Consider the following 15,908-nt stretch of genomic DNA (forward strand, 5'->3'; position numbering starts at 1 on the left):
GTGATTATACATTATGTTAATGGGCATTTCTTGCTTTATGTTTTTTTGTTGACTTACTACCTACTATTTATTTCATGTGTATTTTAGACTATGTAAAATGTGTTAGACAAAAAGCAAATTTAAGCAATTTTCTTATTAGAGTTCAAAATGGGTCGTTCAAAATCAAACCAGCTGAGACAACTCATAACATCAGCAATGCACTTGGTTCAGGTACTGCAAACGAATGTATAGCGCAGTGGTGGTTCAAGAAGTTTTACAAAGGAGACGAGAGCCTTGAAGATGAGGAGCTAGTGGCTGGCCATCAGAAATTGACAATGACCAGTGGAGAGTGATCACCAAAGATGATGCTCTTACAGCTACACAAGAAGTTTCCAAAGAACTCAAATTCTACCATTCTATGGTTGTTCTGCATTTGAAGCAAATTGGAAAAGTAAAAAGCTTGATAAGTGGGTACCTCATGAGCTGAGTGAAAATGGAAAAAAAAATGTCATTTTGAAGTGTCATCTTCTCTTATTCTATACAGTGATCAACCATTTCTTGATCAGATTGTGATGTGTGACAAACAGTAGATTTTATAGATAACCAGTGATGACCAGCTTAGTGGTTGGACTGAGAAGACACTCCAAAACACTTCCCAAAGCCAAACCTGCATCAGAAAAAGGTCATGCTTCCTGTTTGGTGGCCTGCTGCCTGTCTCATCCACCACAGCTTTTTGAATCCCAAAGAAACCATTGCATATGAGAAGTATACTCAGCAAATCGATGAGATGCACCAAAAACTGCAATGCCGGCAGCTGGCATTGGACAACAGACAGGGCCCAATTCTTCTCCATGACAATACCCAACCACAGGTCACACAACCAATGCTTCAGAAGTGGAACAAATTGGGCTACAAAGTTTTGCCTCATCTGCTATATTCACCTGACCTCTTGCCAACCTAGTACCACTTCCTCAGGCATCTCCACAACTTTTTGCATGGGAAATGCTTCCACAACCAGCAGGATGCAGAAAATGCTTTCCAACGGTTTTTCAAATCCCAAAGCATGAATTTTTATGCTACAGAAATAAACGAACTTATTTCTCATTGGCAAAAAATGTGTTGATTGTAGTGGTTTCTATCTTGATTAATAAAGATGTGTTTGAGCCTAGTTATAATGATTTAAAAATCATGATCCAAAACCGCAATTACTTTTGCACCAACCATTTTCTTTGTCCAATTGAGACACACAGAAAGATGGAGTAAACAATGGCAAAAAGTATGAGCAAGCAAGCCATGGAAATACAGCTGGATAGAGACAAGCTGTGTGTAAGCCAAATTTATGAGCAACCAGAATGATGAATACACAGGGGAGGTTGTGCAGAGAATGGAGGAGATGCCCAGAGAGGAGCAGAGGTACTGTGAGAAGAGAAGAGAGAAGGAGAGGAAAGAAGGTAAGAAGGGAATGGATACCATGCAACAATCTTATGGGAGATAAAGAGGAAAGAAAAGAGCAAGAGTGAGACTGAAAGAGAGAGAGAGAGAGAATGTAAAGCTGCTCCCAACAATGGCAACTCCTTAACTCATTTAGTTCTTACTAACATGAGAACTTTGACAGCAAGAGGGGCTTTGACAGTAAAGTCCCTTTTCCGAAGTTACCTGAACATCTTCTGTCCTTGCCACCAGAAGGCAGCAGCTAAAGCAGACTGCTAGAAGATGAACATGCCACTCCTCAATGCTGATGCATAAATGGAAAATTACAGGAATTATTCAGTCCTGTCACTCAGCCCCTCCTTTGACACCCTAGGGGCCAGTGATGTTTCAGGATGCAGACCTTTCCAGACTTCGGGAAGGGAAAGCATCCTTATATATACTGCACGTTCCACAGCACCCCCGTAGGGTCTAGGACAGCACTCGTAATCAAACACATAAATATTCCTGCAGTGCAATGTATGAATATTCACACTAAACAGATAACCTCACATCAGATAAGATCAAGTTTTGCAGCCAAATGAGTTCAGATCAGATCAGGTTTTTCTGCCAATTAAATTACAAGAAAAGTTTCCCTTTTCTGAGCTCTTTGGATTTCAGAATTTTAGATAAGGCATTCTGGGCCTGTTCTATTTGCCAGGAAAGTATCAAACTCGCTGTCTGTGGCCTTCTTTCAAACAAAAACAAGGAAGCTCTGTTGATGCCTGCTTGAGCAGTTGAAATGATGTCCACACAGGAAGGAGCCAGAGGGCCTTGGGGTGTGGCCAACACCCCTGCTGGCAGCACAGTTCCTGTTTGGAGAGCTCTGGGTTCTGACAACTGGCTCCCATCCATATGCACTCATCCACCTTGAACTTCCTGCAGAAGACTGATTCCTTTCACAAGACTCAAAAACTCTGGCCCCAACCCCCATCAAGGAACAGGCCAGAGTTGTAGGCCCTGTGCCAAAGGACCTCATTAGCCCAGCCCACCATGGGAACTTAAGCTCTCCTGGGGCTGCCTCAGCCTCTGTGGCTCCCAAGGCAATTGCTTTATTAGGTGCACTCACCTGCATGCATTTGCTAAGAGGGAAGGGCCTCATGGAATAAAGAGCCCTTCCCCAGGGGCTCTGTCTTTCTGAACCTCCTCAGGGGAGAAGACTGAGATCCAGCTGGTTTGTTCTGATAGGGAGGAGTGGTGCTTCAGCCAATGGGGTCTGTGGATTCACCTTAATTCACCAAACCTTTAATGAGCACTTCTATGTGAGAGACCCAGGTTTAGACACTTTAGGGAGCCCACAGACAAATAAGAAATAAGACACAGCCACTGTCCCAAAGGGAGGGGAAGGGAAGTAATACAACTCCTTGTGGCTTGCTGTTTGCATACATTCACACACATGGCACTCATGGCGCTCTTGAGAGCTCAGTGAGTGCATCTGACATCACAGGGGCTACTCGGGCAATGGAAGATCTCACTTCCTGGAGACCAGATCTGTGGAACTGGAAGCACAACCTCAAAACCAAGAGCCCAACCATGAGCAGGTAGAATTCTCCTACGGTTTTCTCCTGTTAAAATGTCCCCATACCTAAGACCTGAAACCATGGAACTCTTAGAAGAAAACATACAGAAAAACTTCTTCACACGAGCCTTGGCAATGATTTTTTTTTTTTTTTTTTTTTTTTTTTTTTTTTTTTTTGATGAGACAACCAAAAGCACAGGTAACAAAGCAAAACTAAACAAGTGGAACCACATCCAACTAAAATGCTTCTATACAGCAAAGGAAACAATCAACAGAGTGAAAAGACAGCCAAAGAATGGGAGGGTATATTTGTAGGCCATGCATCTGATAAGAGGTTAATATCCAAAATACATAAGGAACTCACAGAACTCAATAGCAAACACACACACACACACACACACACACACACACACACACAAAATTGCTTCAAAGAGAATAAAATACCTAGGAATCCAACTGACAAGGGTTTGTAAAGGACCTCTTCAAGGAGAACTACAAACCACTGCTCAGTGAAATAAAAGAGAACACAAACAAATGGAAGAACATACCATGCTCATGGATAGGAAGAATCAATATTGTGAAAATGGCCATACTGCCCAAGGTTATTTATAGATTCAATGCCATCCCCATCAAGCTACCAATGAGTTTCTTCACAGAATTGGAAAAAACTGCTTTAAAGTTCATATGGAACCAAAAAAGAGCCCGCATTGCCAAGGCAATCCTAAGTCAAAAGAACAAAGCTGGAGGCATCACGCTACCTGACTTCAAACTATACTACAAGGCTACAGTAACCAAAACAGCATGGTACTGGTACCAAAACAGAGATATAGACCAATGGAACAGAACAGAGTCCTCAGAAATAATACCACACATCTACAGCCATCTGATCTTTGACAAACCTGAGAAAAACAAGAAATGGGGAAAGGATTCCCTATTTAATAAATGGTGCTGGGAAAATTGGCTAGCCATAAGTAGAAAGCTGAAACTGGATCCTTTCCTTACTCCTTATACGAAAATCAATTCAAGATGGATTAGAGACCTAAATGTTAGCCCTAATACCATAAAAACCCTAGAAGAAAACCTAGGTAGTACCATTCAGGACATAAGCATGGGCAAGGACTTCATGTCTAAAACACCAACAGCAATGGCAATAAAAGCCAAAATTGACAAATGGGATCTAATTAAACTAAAGAGCTTCTGCACAGCAAAAGAAACTACCACCAGAGTGAATAGGCAACCTACAGAATGGGAGAAAATGTTTGCAATCTACTCATCTGACAAAGGGCTAATATCCAGAACCTACAAATAACTCAAACAAATTTACAAGAAAAAAACAAACAACCCCATCAAAAAGTGGGCAAAGGATATGAACAGACATTTCTCAAAAGAAGACATTCATACAGCCAACAGACACATGAAAAAATGCTCACCATCACTCGCCATCAGAGAAATGCAAATCAAAACCACAAAGAGATACCATCTCACACCAGTTAGAATGGCAATCATTAAAAAGTCAGGAAACAACAGGTGCTGGAGAGGATGTGGAGAAATAGGAACACTTTTACACTGTTGGTGGAATTGTAAACTAGTTCAACCATTATGGAAAACAGTATGGTGATTCCTCAAGGATCTAGAACTAGAATTACCATATGACCCAGCCATCCCATTACTGGGTATATACCCAAAGGATTATAAATGCTGCTATAAAGACACATGCACACGTATGTTTATTGTGGCACTATTCACAATAGCAAAGACTTGGAATCAACCCAAATGTCCATCAATGACAGACTGGATCAAGAAAATGTGGCACATATACACCATAGAATACTATGCAGCCGTAAAAAAGGATGAGTTTGTGTCCTTTGTAGGGACATGGATGCAGCTGGAAACCATCATTCTTAGCAAACTATCACAAGAACAGAAAACCAAACACCACATGTTCTCACTCATAGGTGGGAACTGAACAATGAAATCACTTGAACTCGAGAAGGGGAACATCACACACCGGGGCCTATCATGGGGAGGCAGGAGGGGGGAGGGATTGCATTGGGAGTTATACCTGATGTAAATGACGAGTTGATGGGTGCTGACGCGTTGAGGGGTGCAGCACACCAACATGGCACAAGTATACATATGTAACAAACCTGCATGTTATGCACATGTACCCTAGAACTTAAAGTATAAATAATAAAAAAAAAAAAGGGCAAATAACCTGAATAGACATGTATCCAAGGAAGATATATGAATGGCCAACACGTATATGAAAAGGTGCTTACATCATTAATCATCAGGGATGTGGAAACCAAAACTACGATGAGATATGACCTCATACCTGTTAGGATGGCTACTATCAAAAAGACAAGAGATAACAAGCATTGGCAAGGGTATAGAGCGAACCTTTGTACACCGTTGGTGGGAATGTAGGTTGGTACAGCCAATGGGGAAAATCACATGGAGGTTCCTAAAGAAATTGAAGATAGTATTACCATAAACTTCAGCAATTTCTCCACAGAATATATACCCAAAGCAAATAAAACCACCACCTCTTAAAGATACCTGTACTTTCATGTCCATTGTAGCATTAGTGACAATAACCAAGATATGGAAACAACTGAATTGTCAGTTGACGGATAAATGTATAAAGAATTTGCAGTGTGTGTGGAAATACACACATGTATATATAATAAAGTATTATGTAGGCTTTAAAAAGAAGTAAATCTTGCTATTTGCAACAACATGGATGAATCTAGAGGACATTATGCTGAGTGAAATAAGCCAGATGCAGAAAGAAAAATAGTGCATTATTTTACTTACATGCAGAATCAGAAAAAAAAAAAAAAAACCCTAATAGAGAAGTGTGGTTACCAGGGGTGGGTGAGGGTTGGTGGATGAAGAAAATTGGAAGATGTACGTCGAAGGTTACAAAGTTGTAGTTATGTAGGACAAGTAGGTTTAGAGATCTAATGTGCAGCAGGAGCACTATAGTAAATAATACTGTATACTGGAAAATTGCTATGAGCCTAGATGTTAGGGGAAGGGCAAGGCAAGGCAGGAGGGAGGGAGGGAAGGAGGAGAGGGGAGGAAGGAAGGAAGGAAGGAAGGAAGGAAGGAAGGAAGGAAGGAAGGAAGGAAGGAAGGAAGGAAGGAAGGAAGGAAGGAGAGAGGGAGGGAGGGGGAGGGAGGGGGAGGAGAAGGGAGAGGAGGGGAGGGGGGAAGGAAGGAAGAAAGGAAAGAAAACAGAAATAAAAAGAGAGAAAGTGAGGCGGAAAAGAAGGAAAGAAGGAAGGAAGGAGAGAGGGAGGGAGGGGGAGGAGAAGGGAGGGGAGGGAGGAAGGAAGAAAGGAAAGGAAGAGAAATAAGAGAGAGAGAAAGAAAGGGAGAGAGAAAGAAAGAGAGAAAGTGAGGAGGGAAGGAAGGAAAGAAGAAAGGAAGGAAGGGAGGGGGAGAGCGAGGAGGGATGGGGAGAGGGAGGGAAGCAGGAAGAAAACTATTTGAGATGATGAATATGTTAATTTGCTTGACCGTAGTAACCACTTCACTATGTATATATGTTAAGGGATCTTTGGGATGTTGCTTTTTCTGGCTGGAAACCTCTGTGGCTGGTGGCACCTTGCCTGAGTTCTTGTCCTGCATCCAGGAAGAATGAGATATGCAGACAAGTGGAGGGTGAGCAAGACAAAGAGGAGCTTTATTAAATGTTAGAACAGCTCAGAGGAGACCCACAGTGGGTAGCTCCTCTCTGTAGGCAGGTTGTCTCTTTGAGTGTCACCGGTCTCAGGAGAGAGGCCCTGGATGGGTAGCTCCTCTCTGCAGGTGGGTTGTCCTGACAAATATTCAGCTTTCAGTAGAGAGGGTAGCTCCTCTTTGCAGCTGGTCATCCCATCATCTTCCCAACAGAGAGGGTATCTTCTCTCTGCAGCTGGTCATCCAGTTGACTCTCTGTCCTCTCCATCCTCTGGCTGAGCCCAGGGCTTTTATGGACCTCAGAGGGGAGGAAGTGCATGCCAATTGGTCTGTGGGCAGCGATGGATGGGCCCAGAAGAGGCATCACAAGTTCCCACTCCAGTCCATGGGACTGGCAGCCCAGCCCCCAGCCTTCAGGCCCTCCCTGGCCTCAAGGTGGGGCCTTACCAGGGACCCGCCCCTTCCACCCAAGAACCTGTCTGCCTCCTGTGGCAATCCATGGCACCCAGGCTGCTGGCACCAAAGGGCACCCACAGGCCAGTGCCCAGCTGCCCTCAGCCCTCACCCTCAGCTTCCCCTCTCATGCTCCTTTTGGAGGGGGCCAATGTGGCAGGGGGCTGGCATGGTTAGCACTGCCTTGAGCATGTGCACACCTGGTCAGTCTGTGACAGTGCCTGGGCTCAGCCCCAACTCTGCTCCAAGACCAGAGCAGATGCCAGAAGCAGAAAGAGGCCAGGGAGCAGGAGCAGGCACCAGAATTATTCTAGTGACCCAGTTTTCAGGGTGTGTATTGTCTGTGAGTATGTGTTGGATAAGACAGGGGGACAGGATAGGAGAACGCATTAAACCTTGATTGGAAATTAGAATAAGATTGATCAAGGTGGGGCTATAAAGTAAAGGGTTTGAACTAAATAAACTGTTTATATTTTAGTAAACATTCACTAACCCTTTTGTGTGCCTGGTTGTCAGAAACACAATTATTATTAAGACCCCAATGATGCCCTTAAGGGGCTTGAAATATAGCAGGTAGGAGGACTTATATCTGAGACCCTGTAGAATAGACTAGTATGATCCTATCATACTATAAACCCCTGTGACTGCATCAAGCCACAAGAAAGGTTAGCACAAACCCAGCACAGAAGAGAGGTGCTCAGTAAGACTTGGGGTAATGAAGGAATAAATGAATGAACAAAAGTGTGGCTGGATCCTCTCAGTCCCTGGTCAAGCCCCAGAGGATGCCCAGCTTCTGACTTCGTGTGTCCCCCAGTTGGTGACACCTGAGGTCTATTAAAAGGCTCAGTGCCACCCTGAGCCTTAGTTCCAACTTGACTTCAGATAGGAAGGGTCTAAACATCTCCAAGGAAGCTGATTCTAATAACCTGGCCTTTCCTGAAACACCACATTTCTACCTCATCTTTTACAGTTCAGGTATGAGCATTTCATTTCTGCCTGGCATCCTTACCTCCTAGGCCTACACTTACCTTGTTCTTACCAACTGACCACCAGGATCAGAATTTTGCCATCAACCTCAGTCTGGGTGCTGGAGTCAAGCTCCTAGATTTTGGTGTTTCTGAGGTGCTGGCTTCCTGAACAGCTTTGAAATGGTTGGGTCAGGGTCCTCCAGAGAAATAAAACCAATAGGAGATTATGTAGGTAGGTAGGTAGGTAGGTAGATTAGATAGATAGATAGATAGATAGATAGATAGATAGATAGATAGATAGATAGATAGATAGATAGATAGATGACTGATGGAGATAGATAGATAGATAGATAGATAGATAGATAGATAGATAGATAGATAGATAGATAGATAGATAGATAGACAGACAGATAGATAGACAGACAGACAGACAGACAGGATCTATTAGGGTAATTGAGTCACATGATTATGAAGGCTGAGAAGTCCAGCGACAAGCTGCTGTCTGCAAGCTTGAGAACAAGGTGAGTCAGGAGTATGCTCAGTGCATGTCCAAAAGCCTCAGAACCAGGGAAGCAGACATGTAACTCTCAGTCCAATACTGAAGGCCTGAGGACCTTGGAGGGGAGGTGGGGGCATACATCTCAGTGTACACAGGCTGGGGAATCTGGGATTCTGACGTCAAAAGACAGAAGAAGATGAATATCCCAGTTCCAGGAGGGAGTGAATTTGCCTTTCCTTTGCCTTTTTGTTCTATCAGGACCTTCAGCCAATTAGCTGGTGCCCCTCCACATTGGATGTGGGCAGATCTTCCTTATTTAATTCACCAGTTCAAATGCCAGTCTCTTCTGGAAATATCCCCACAGACGTAACCAGAAATCTTGCTTTATCAGCTATCTGGGCATACTGCAGTCCATTCAAGTTGACACCTAAAATTAACCATCACAATGAGTTTCCTCACAGTGCATGCTGCCCTTCTTATGGGCTGCTCTCACCCTCACCTGGCCAGCCATTTGCCCTGTACCACCTGTTTCTCATCACTGGGTCTTTGAGGGAGCTCTGCCTGGTGGGCTGGTCTTCCCCCAATACCTGCATCTGTGTTTGCCATTCTTGGTGACTTGGCCTGCTTTCAGGTCTCAGCCCATCCCAAGGCACCTAACCCATTGCACCTGGCCTGACCATGCCTGGCCTCCTTACTAGATACAGCAGCCAGCATGGCCCAGGCCTCCAAACTGGGGAGTTACTAAGGACTGAGAAGGCTTTAAGGGAAGCATCACCAGGAAGGGACGGCAGCCTGCAAAGTGGCCAGAGCCCAGCTGGCCAAAGCTAGTTCAAAAGGCCAGAGCAGGGAAGTCCAGAGCAGCACTAATTAGGCAGCTGGAGTGAAAGGAAATCACAGGGGCAGCAGGGCCAGTTCGTTCACCAGCCAGGGCCAGAGACCCTGGGCCAAGGTTAGTCAATGTAACTCTCCTCCTGGAAGTGTCACTTCTCTTGGGATCTCCCATGGCCTTGGCTATGAGGAATGCTGATGACTTGCGGGGAGGGAAGTGAGGGAGGCTGACAGTGTGCTGGATCCTCACCAAGGCATGGTAGCTACCTCCTAGTGGCTCTCAGAGCTTGGTCCCAGGGAGAGATTAACATAGGAGCAGCAGGAATCAGGCCTCTGTCCAGGCCATGCACTGCTCCCACCCCAGTGGTCTCCCAGGTATTGCTGTTTGGTGAGAGCTTCCAGAAGGAGCATGCAGAGCAAAAACAAACACAACCTGTTAGACTGATGGAGACAGGGGCAGCTTTCAGGGGCTGGGCAAGGGGCCCAGTTCTGCCCCAGGGGCTGGTGTGAGGTGCAGAGCCAATGCTGAGCAAGGGTCCATCCCCCCTGACCCTGGGTATGCTTGGTTTCCATGACAGTTGTTTTATCAATAATATTTATGAAGTTAAAGAATTTAAAGAAAAACAAAAATGGATTAAGTCATTTTTCGTGTGCCAGGTATATTTATATTCTGTGCATCTCATTTAATTGACATTAATGATAATAGTCATTTAACAACAATTATTATCTTTATTTCACAAGTGAATCACTCACCACCCAAAGAAGTAAAGACACTTATATAATGTCTCAGAAGTGGTGAGTGCCTGAGAATCTTTCACTGAACTAAGGCCTGCCTAACTCAGCTAACCTGTGATGTAACTCAGCTAACATCACCTAACCTGTGATGATGGAATTAAAAACCAAATACGTTAAAGAAAATGTAGTATATCCATACAATGGAATAGTATTAGACATAAAAAATAGAAAACTGGCACTTGCTACAAAATTATTAAACCTTGGAAACATTATGCTAAGTGAAGGAAGGAAGGTAAACACAAAAGACTACATATTGTATGATTCCATTTATATGAAGTGTCCAGAATAGGCAAATCCACCTAGACAGAAAGAGTAGTGGCAGCCAGGGCCTGGAGGAGGGAGAAGTGGGGAATGAGTGCTAATGCGCATGGGGTTTCTGTGTGGGGTGATTCAAAGAGTTCTGGAACTAGACAGTGGTGATATTTGCACAACATTGTGAATGTTTTTAATGCCACCAAACTGTACACTTTAAAGTGGTTAAAATGGTAAATGTTACGTGTATTTTACCACAATGAAAAGGTAAAAAATATAATCCACTGTTCCCTTGCTGGGGCAGAGGGACAGCACTTCCAGGCATCCATAGACCCTCCTCAACTCTGCGCCCCTCAATCATTAGCTCTGCTCAAAATTCTCCTTCAGGCCTGGAATAACCCAACACTAATGGACGCTGGTGAAAATTGTCTTTTTAAAACCCAACCGCCCTTCACACACACATGCAGATGTATGGTTTCCATGTTTCCTACATGAATACATGAAAACATATACATATGAATGAAGCTATAGGTGATGTGGAGGGAAATCCCATTCATTCACACTAATTACCATAATAAGAGCAAATACAATTTGAGTGGTCACTGTGTGCTGGGCATGATGCATTTTGATGATAAATATCTAATGACAATTCAGCAGGGGTGATATTATCATGCCCTGATGAGGAATTGGAGATGTTCAGAAGTTGTGATTTGCCTGAAACTACAGGGTTGACATGTAGTAGAGCAAGAATCCAAACCATTTCCAACTTCCAAGTTCATGCATATCCAGACAAGAACTGTCTGAAACAAAGAAAATCCCAGCTTGCAGAATATAAATAAATTATTGCAGTTTTATTCTTTTTCCATGATACATTAAATAAACCTGATGAGTAGACTATTTCTTAATAGGAGTTCCTAAATATAAAACATTACATACAAATTGATAAGATTTTGTTTGGAATTTGAGCTCCTATGTGCTGATTTGTGGTATAAATGTTCACTGCTGAAAAAGAAAAATCATTTTCATAGAAAAAAAGTTACCTCAGCATTCACCACAGTATGGAAAGTCAACAATGCAAAATTAGTGGAGATCAATTAGTGAGGTTTGAGTGATGTGAGTTGTTTCCCATGAAACCATGGGATGGTTTCATCACTGACCAGTCCCATCATGGAGTGGTGCTCATCTTATCCTTGCATGCAGCTAATCTCATACCATGAGTGCCAGGAAGTCCCCTGTGCTGTTTTCCACATGGGTAGAGTGAAGAGGGGTAACTTTACATAGCATGGATGCTTGGTGGGCTCAGCAATTTGGATATATTGAACAAAGCATTGGGTAGTGTCCATCAGCTGGAGCACCCAGTGGCCACCTGCAGTCACTGTCGATGGAGAGCCTTCACAGGACCCACTGAAGAGCAGCTTCTCAGTCTCTGTGTCACAGTGACCACCCAATTAATGGAGAGTGGATAGGACATTGGCTTTGTGTCCAGCTCATTCCCCAGACCCCGGCACCCAAGAGGCTCTTTTCCATACCTCTCCTCTCCCCACCCCCTCCAGGAGGACATCAGGATTAGTATCTTCTCTACCCTCGCTCTACCCTTTTCCAGCCTATTGTTATGAAACACATCGTGCCCAGTCCCCTCATGACCTTCCATTTTGATCCTCCAGATCTTGTATTAGAAATTTAAGTGAAGATATTTTTCTCTATGGCTCCTGTTTTAACCATACCAATTCTTCTTGAAACAGTGAGGGTACCTCCAACTTACAGTGGTTTCCAAAGTGGGATGCAATATGATTCATTTGGGTATGAGAGAAAAAATTAAAACTTCAACATATTTCTTTCAAAAATTAAAAAATTATACTTTATTAGTTTTGAATATATAGGGATTGGCAGTAGTGCATTACACATATATCAGTTCCACTGATAGGAATGTGCAGTATAAGAAAATCAGAAACTCCTGTTCTTAGTGATTGCAAAGGGTCAGGTTAATATATGTAAAATGTGGAAAAGAAATGAAGAATAAAAGATAAATATTTCAAAATAAAGTCCGATTTCATTTATTTTTATACTTATGTCCCATGAAGACAACAATGTTTTATAGCAGAAATAAAGTACTGTAACTCCTGACACAATCTGATTAGTTACTAAGCCACCTTAGAAAGTATCCTGAGTCCAAGGCAGCTGGCGGCTGCATTAATTCAGCAATCTACAAGGGGAGAGTGCAGAAGTCAGGTAGAAACTGTTACGAAATGCCTGATTTGTAGGTTTGGTTTGGTTTTTGTTTTTTAAGCACAACCCCTCCCATTCTGTGGCTCTGTGAAAGATCTCACTTTAATGTAAAGACATTTATCTGGATTTATGGGTGTGGATATGCATATATAGTATTACAAAAAGAGGAGCATGACCCCTTATGGGCAGACGTGCTTATGATTCATGAAATGATGTTCAGTCTTATATTTGGCTTTGCTGGCCTGAATTGCCTCAGCAGCAGAGCAGGCTGAGTGTTAGCTGTGAACCCCAACATGAACTCTGACCTGTGGTGTGTGCAAGAGCTGCTCTCAGGCCACCTGACTTTCTCCATCTCAATGTACACCCACATCACATGAAGACCTGGAGGCTTCTCATCGGGGAGAGAATAATACAATTTTCTCATTGTCCAGTCCATTTCATTTTCAGCTGTGGGATTAAATTTATTCTTTTCTGAAGTGTTGTCTGTGCGTATAAATCATTTAAGTTTATATTTTCGTTGCTGTGGTGACGGTGTGGCTAATTGAACTCCAAAGTGTCTTTCTCTATTTCAAAGCCATGATAAAGAGCCAGAGCACTTAATAATGGTAGGCAGAACAGAGGCAGAAGAGGTGGGAGGAGGGAAAGTAAAATGACACATTCTCCAAGTGGCTCCTAAGAGCTCAGAACAACACCGCTGCTCTGACAAGCCAAGCGAGAGCATGGGAGCCGGCCAGCAACCAAGGAATTGTTAAACGGTTAACAAAAGATGTCCCGGGCTTCTTTGCAAAACACCTGCATCATCTGACCCTGAAGTTCTGCCGCCTCCTTCTTCTTATCCTGCCTGGCTAGTTCTCTTTGCCAAACAGAAGCTGTTATCTTTTCACCCAGAGGGGTCACCAGCAGTTGGTAAATACCTGTTTAATAAAAGCTTCTTGGATGCTTGGATGGATGGATGGATGGATGGATGGATGGATGGATGGATGGATGGATGGATGGATGGATGGATGGACTGGAAAAGAATTGCCAGAAGAAACGCAAAAGAAATCCAGCGTAAAGAGACTGTCCAATGCGGCCAGGCACTGTGGCTCACGCCTGTAATCCCAGCACTTTGGGAGGCCGAGGTGGGCGGATCACAATGTCGGGAGAGCGATACCATCCTGGCTAACATGGTGAAACCCCGTCTCTACTAAAAAAATACCAAAAAATTAGCCGGAAGTGGTGGTGAGACAGGAGAATGGTGTGAACCCGGGAGGCGGAGCTTGCAGTAAGCCAAGTTCGCACCACTGCATACCAGCCTGGGTAACAGAGCGAGACTCCAACTCACAAAAAAAAAAAAAAGACACTGTCCAATGCCAGGCACTGTGCTGGACATAACATCACAAACTCAAAGCAACCCTGCTGCTAAGTAGATGTGATTATTCCCTTGTCACAGATAAGGAAACTTTAGACTTAGATTTAGGGAACTTTTCTAATGAACCTGTAGTTAAGTGGCAGATGTGAGGTGCATCCAGATCTATAAAACTCCAAAGGCCACACACATTTTATGTTTCAATTGCATCTCTCTATGTCTCCAAATCAGAAACATAGAAAGTATTGCACAACAATGCCTAAAAGTTAGTTAATACATTGTTGATACAAAAGATGATGTAAAACATGAAAATGTCAGAGTCAGTTTTATATGTCTCCTGTGTCATTTTTAAATTTATTAAATTTTAATTGTCAAATAATAATTATATACATTTATAGGGTTTATTGTGATATTTTGCTATGTGTATACATTGTAGAATGATGCTTATTTTTTGTAATGAAAATATTTAAACTCTCTTTTTTAAGCAATTTTGAAATATTTAACACAATATTATTATCTATGGTCACCTTGCTGTGCAATGATCTTGAAAACTTACTCCTTTGTCTAACCAGAACTCTGTGCCCTTTGGTCAACTTCTCTCCATTGCCCAGCCAATCCCCTACCTCAGCTTCTGGTCACCATCATTCTACTCTCTACTCCTACAAGTCTGACATTTTTAGATTTCACATATAAGTTGGATATTGGGATATCTCTCTTTCAGTGCCTAGCTTAGGCACAGAAATAAACCAACAGGTCTACTTTTTAAATGCTCAACATCACTAATTATTGGGGAAAGCAAATTGAAATCACAATGAGACATCATCTCACACCTGTGAAAATGGCTATTATCACAGAGGCAACAGAAAACAAGTATTAGTGAGGATGTGGAGGAAAGGGAATCCTTCTACACTATTGGCGGGAATGTAAATTAGTACAGCCATTGTGGAGAAAGTATGGCAGTCCCTGAAAAAGCAAATATAATTATCATATGATCCAGCAAATCCACTTCTGGATATATCTCCAAATGAATTGAAATCAGTATGTGGAAGAGATATCTGCACTATAATTACAACACTATTCATATTAGCCAAGACATCAACAGATGAATAGACAAAGAAAATATGGAGTCACTTTCAAATTACTTGTTTCACCTTAGATACTATTAACTAACACCCTACTAGGAGAAATGAAGAAATATTTATGTTGTCTCTTACCGATTTTTGTTAATTACAGTATAATTTTATGTTGTCAATTTTCACATTCTTTTGATTTTAAACCATTATTTCTAAAATAATCTAAATAACCATGATTTAGATTGTATTCAATATTTAAAAGTATTTATGACTAATCCCCACATGTTCTCCTATCTTGGAGCTGTTTCCCTGGTTTTGGTAGGGGCAGTGGGAAGAGGCAGAGAGAGAAGGGGTCACACAAATAGTGACCCTGTCTGTCCTTTACCTTTGTATCCAATTTGCCTGGACTTATAAAAGTCTCAAGGCACGCGTTTTCTGTTTGTTTGTAAATCCGGTAGCAATTGTTTAACGGTCTTCTAACACAGGGGTGTAAGTGGCTTGTCCCTTTTTTTTTTTTTTTTTTTTTTTTTTTTTTTTTTTTTTTTTAGATGGAGTTTCACTCTTTTCGCCCATGCTGGAGTGCAAAGGCCTGGTCTCGGCACATGGCAACCTCCACCTCCCAGGCTCAAGTGATTCTCCTGCCTCATCCTCCTGAGAAGCTGGGAATGTGCCACCACACCTGGCTAATTTTTGTACTTTTAGTAGAGACAGGGTTTTGCCATGTTGACCAGGCTAGTCTCAAACTCCCGACCTTGGGTAATCCGCCCCACTCAGACTCCCAAAGTACTGGGATTACAGGTATGAGCCACCATGC

The sequence above is a fragment of the Rhinopithecus roxellana genome, chromosome 5 (assembly GCF_007565055.1).
Source record: "Rhinopithecus roxellana isolate Shanxi Qingling chromosome 5, ASM756505v1, whole genome shotgun sequence".
In the NCBI taxonomy this organism is placed as follows: domain Eukaryota; kingdom Metazoa; phylum Chordata; class Mammalia; order Primates; family Cercopithecidae; genus Rhinopithecus; species Rhinopithecus roxellana.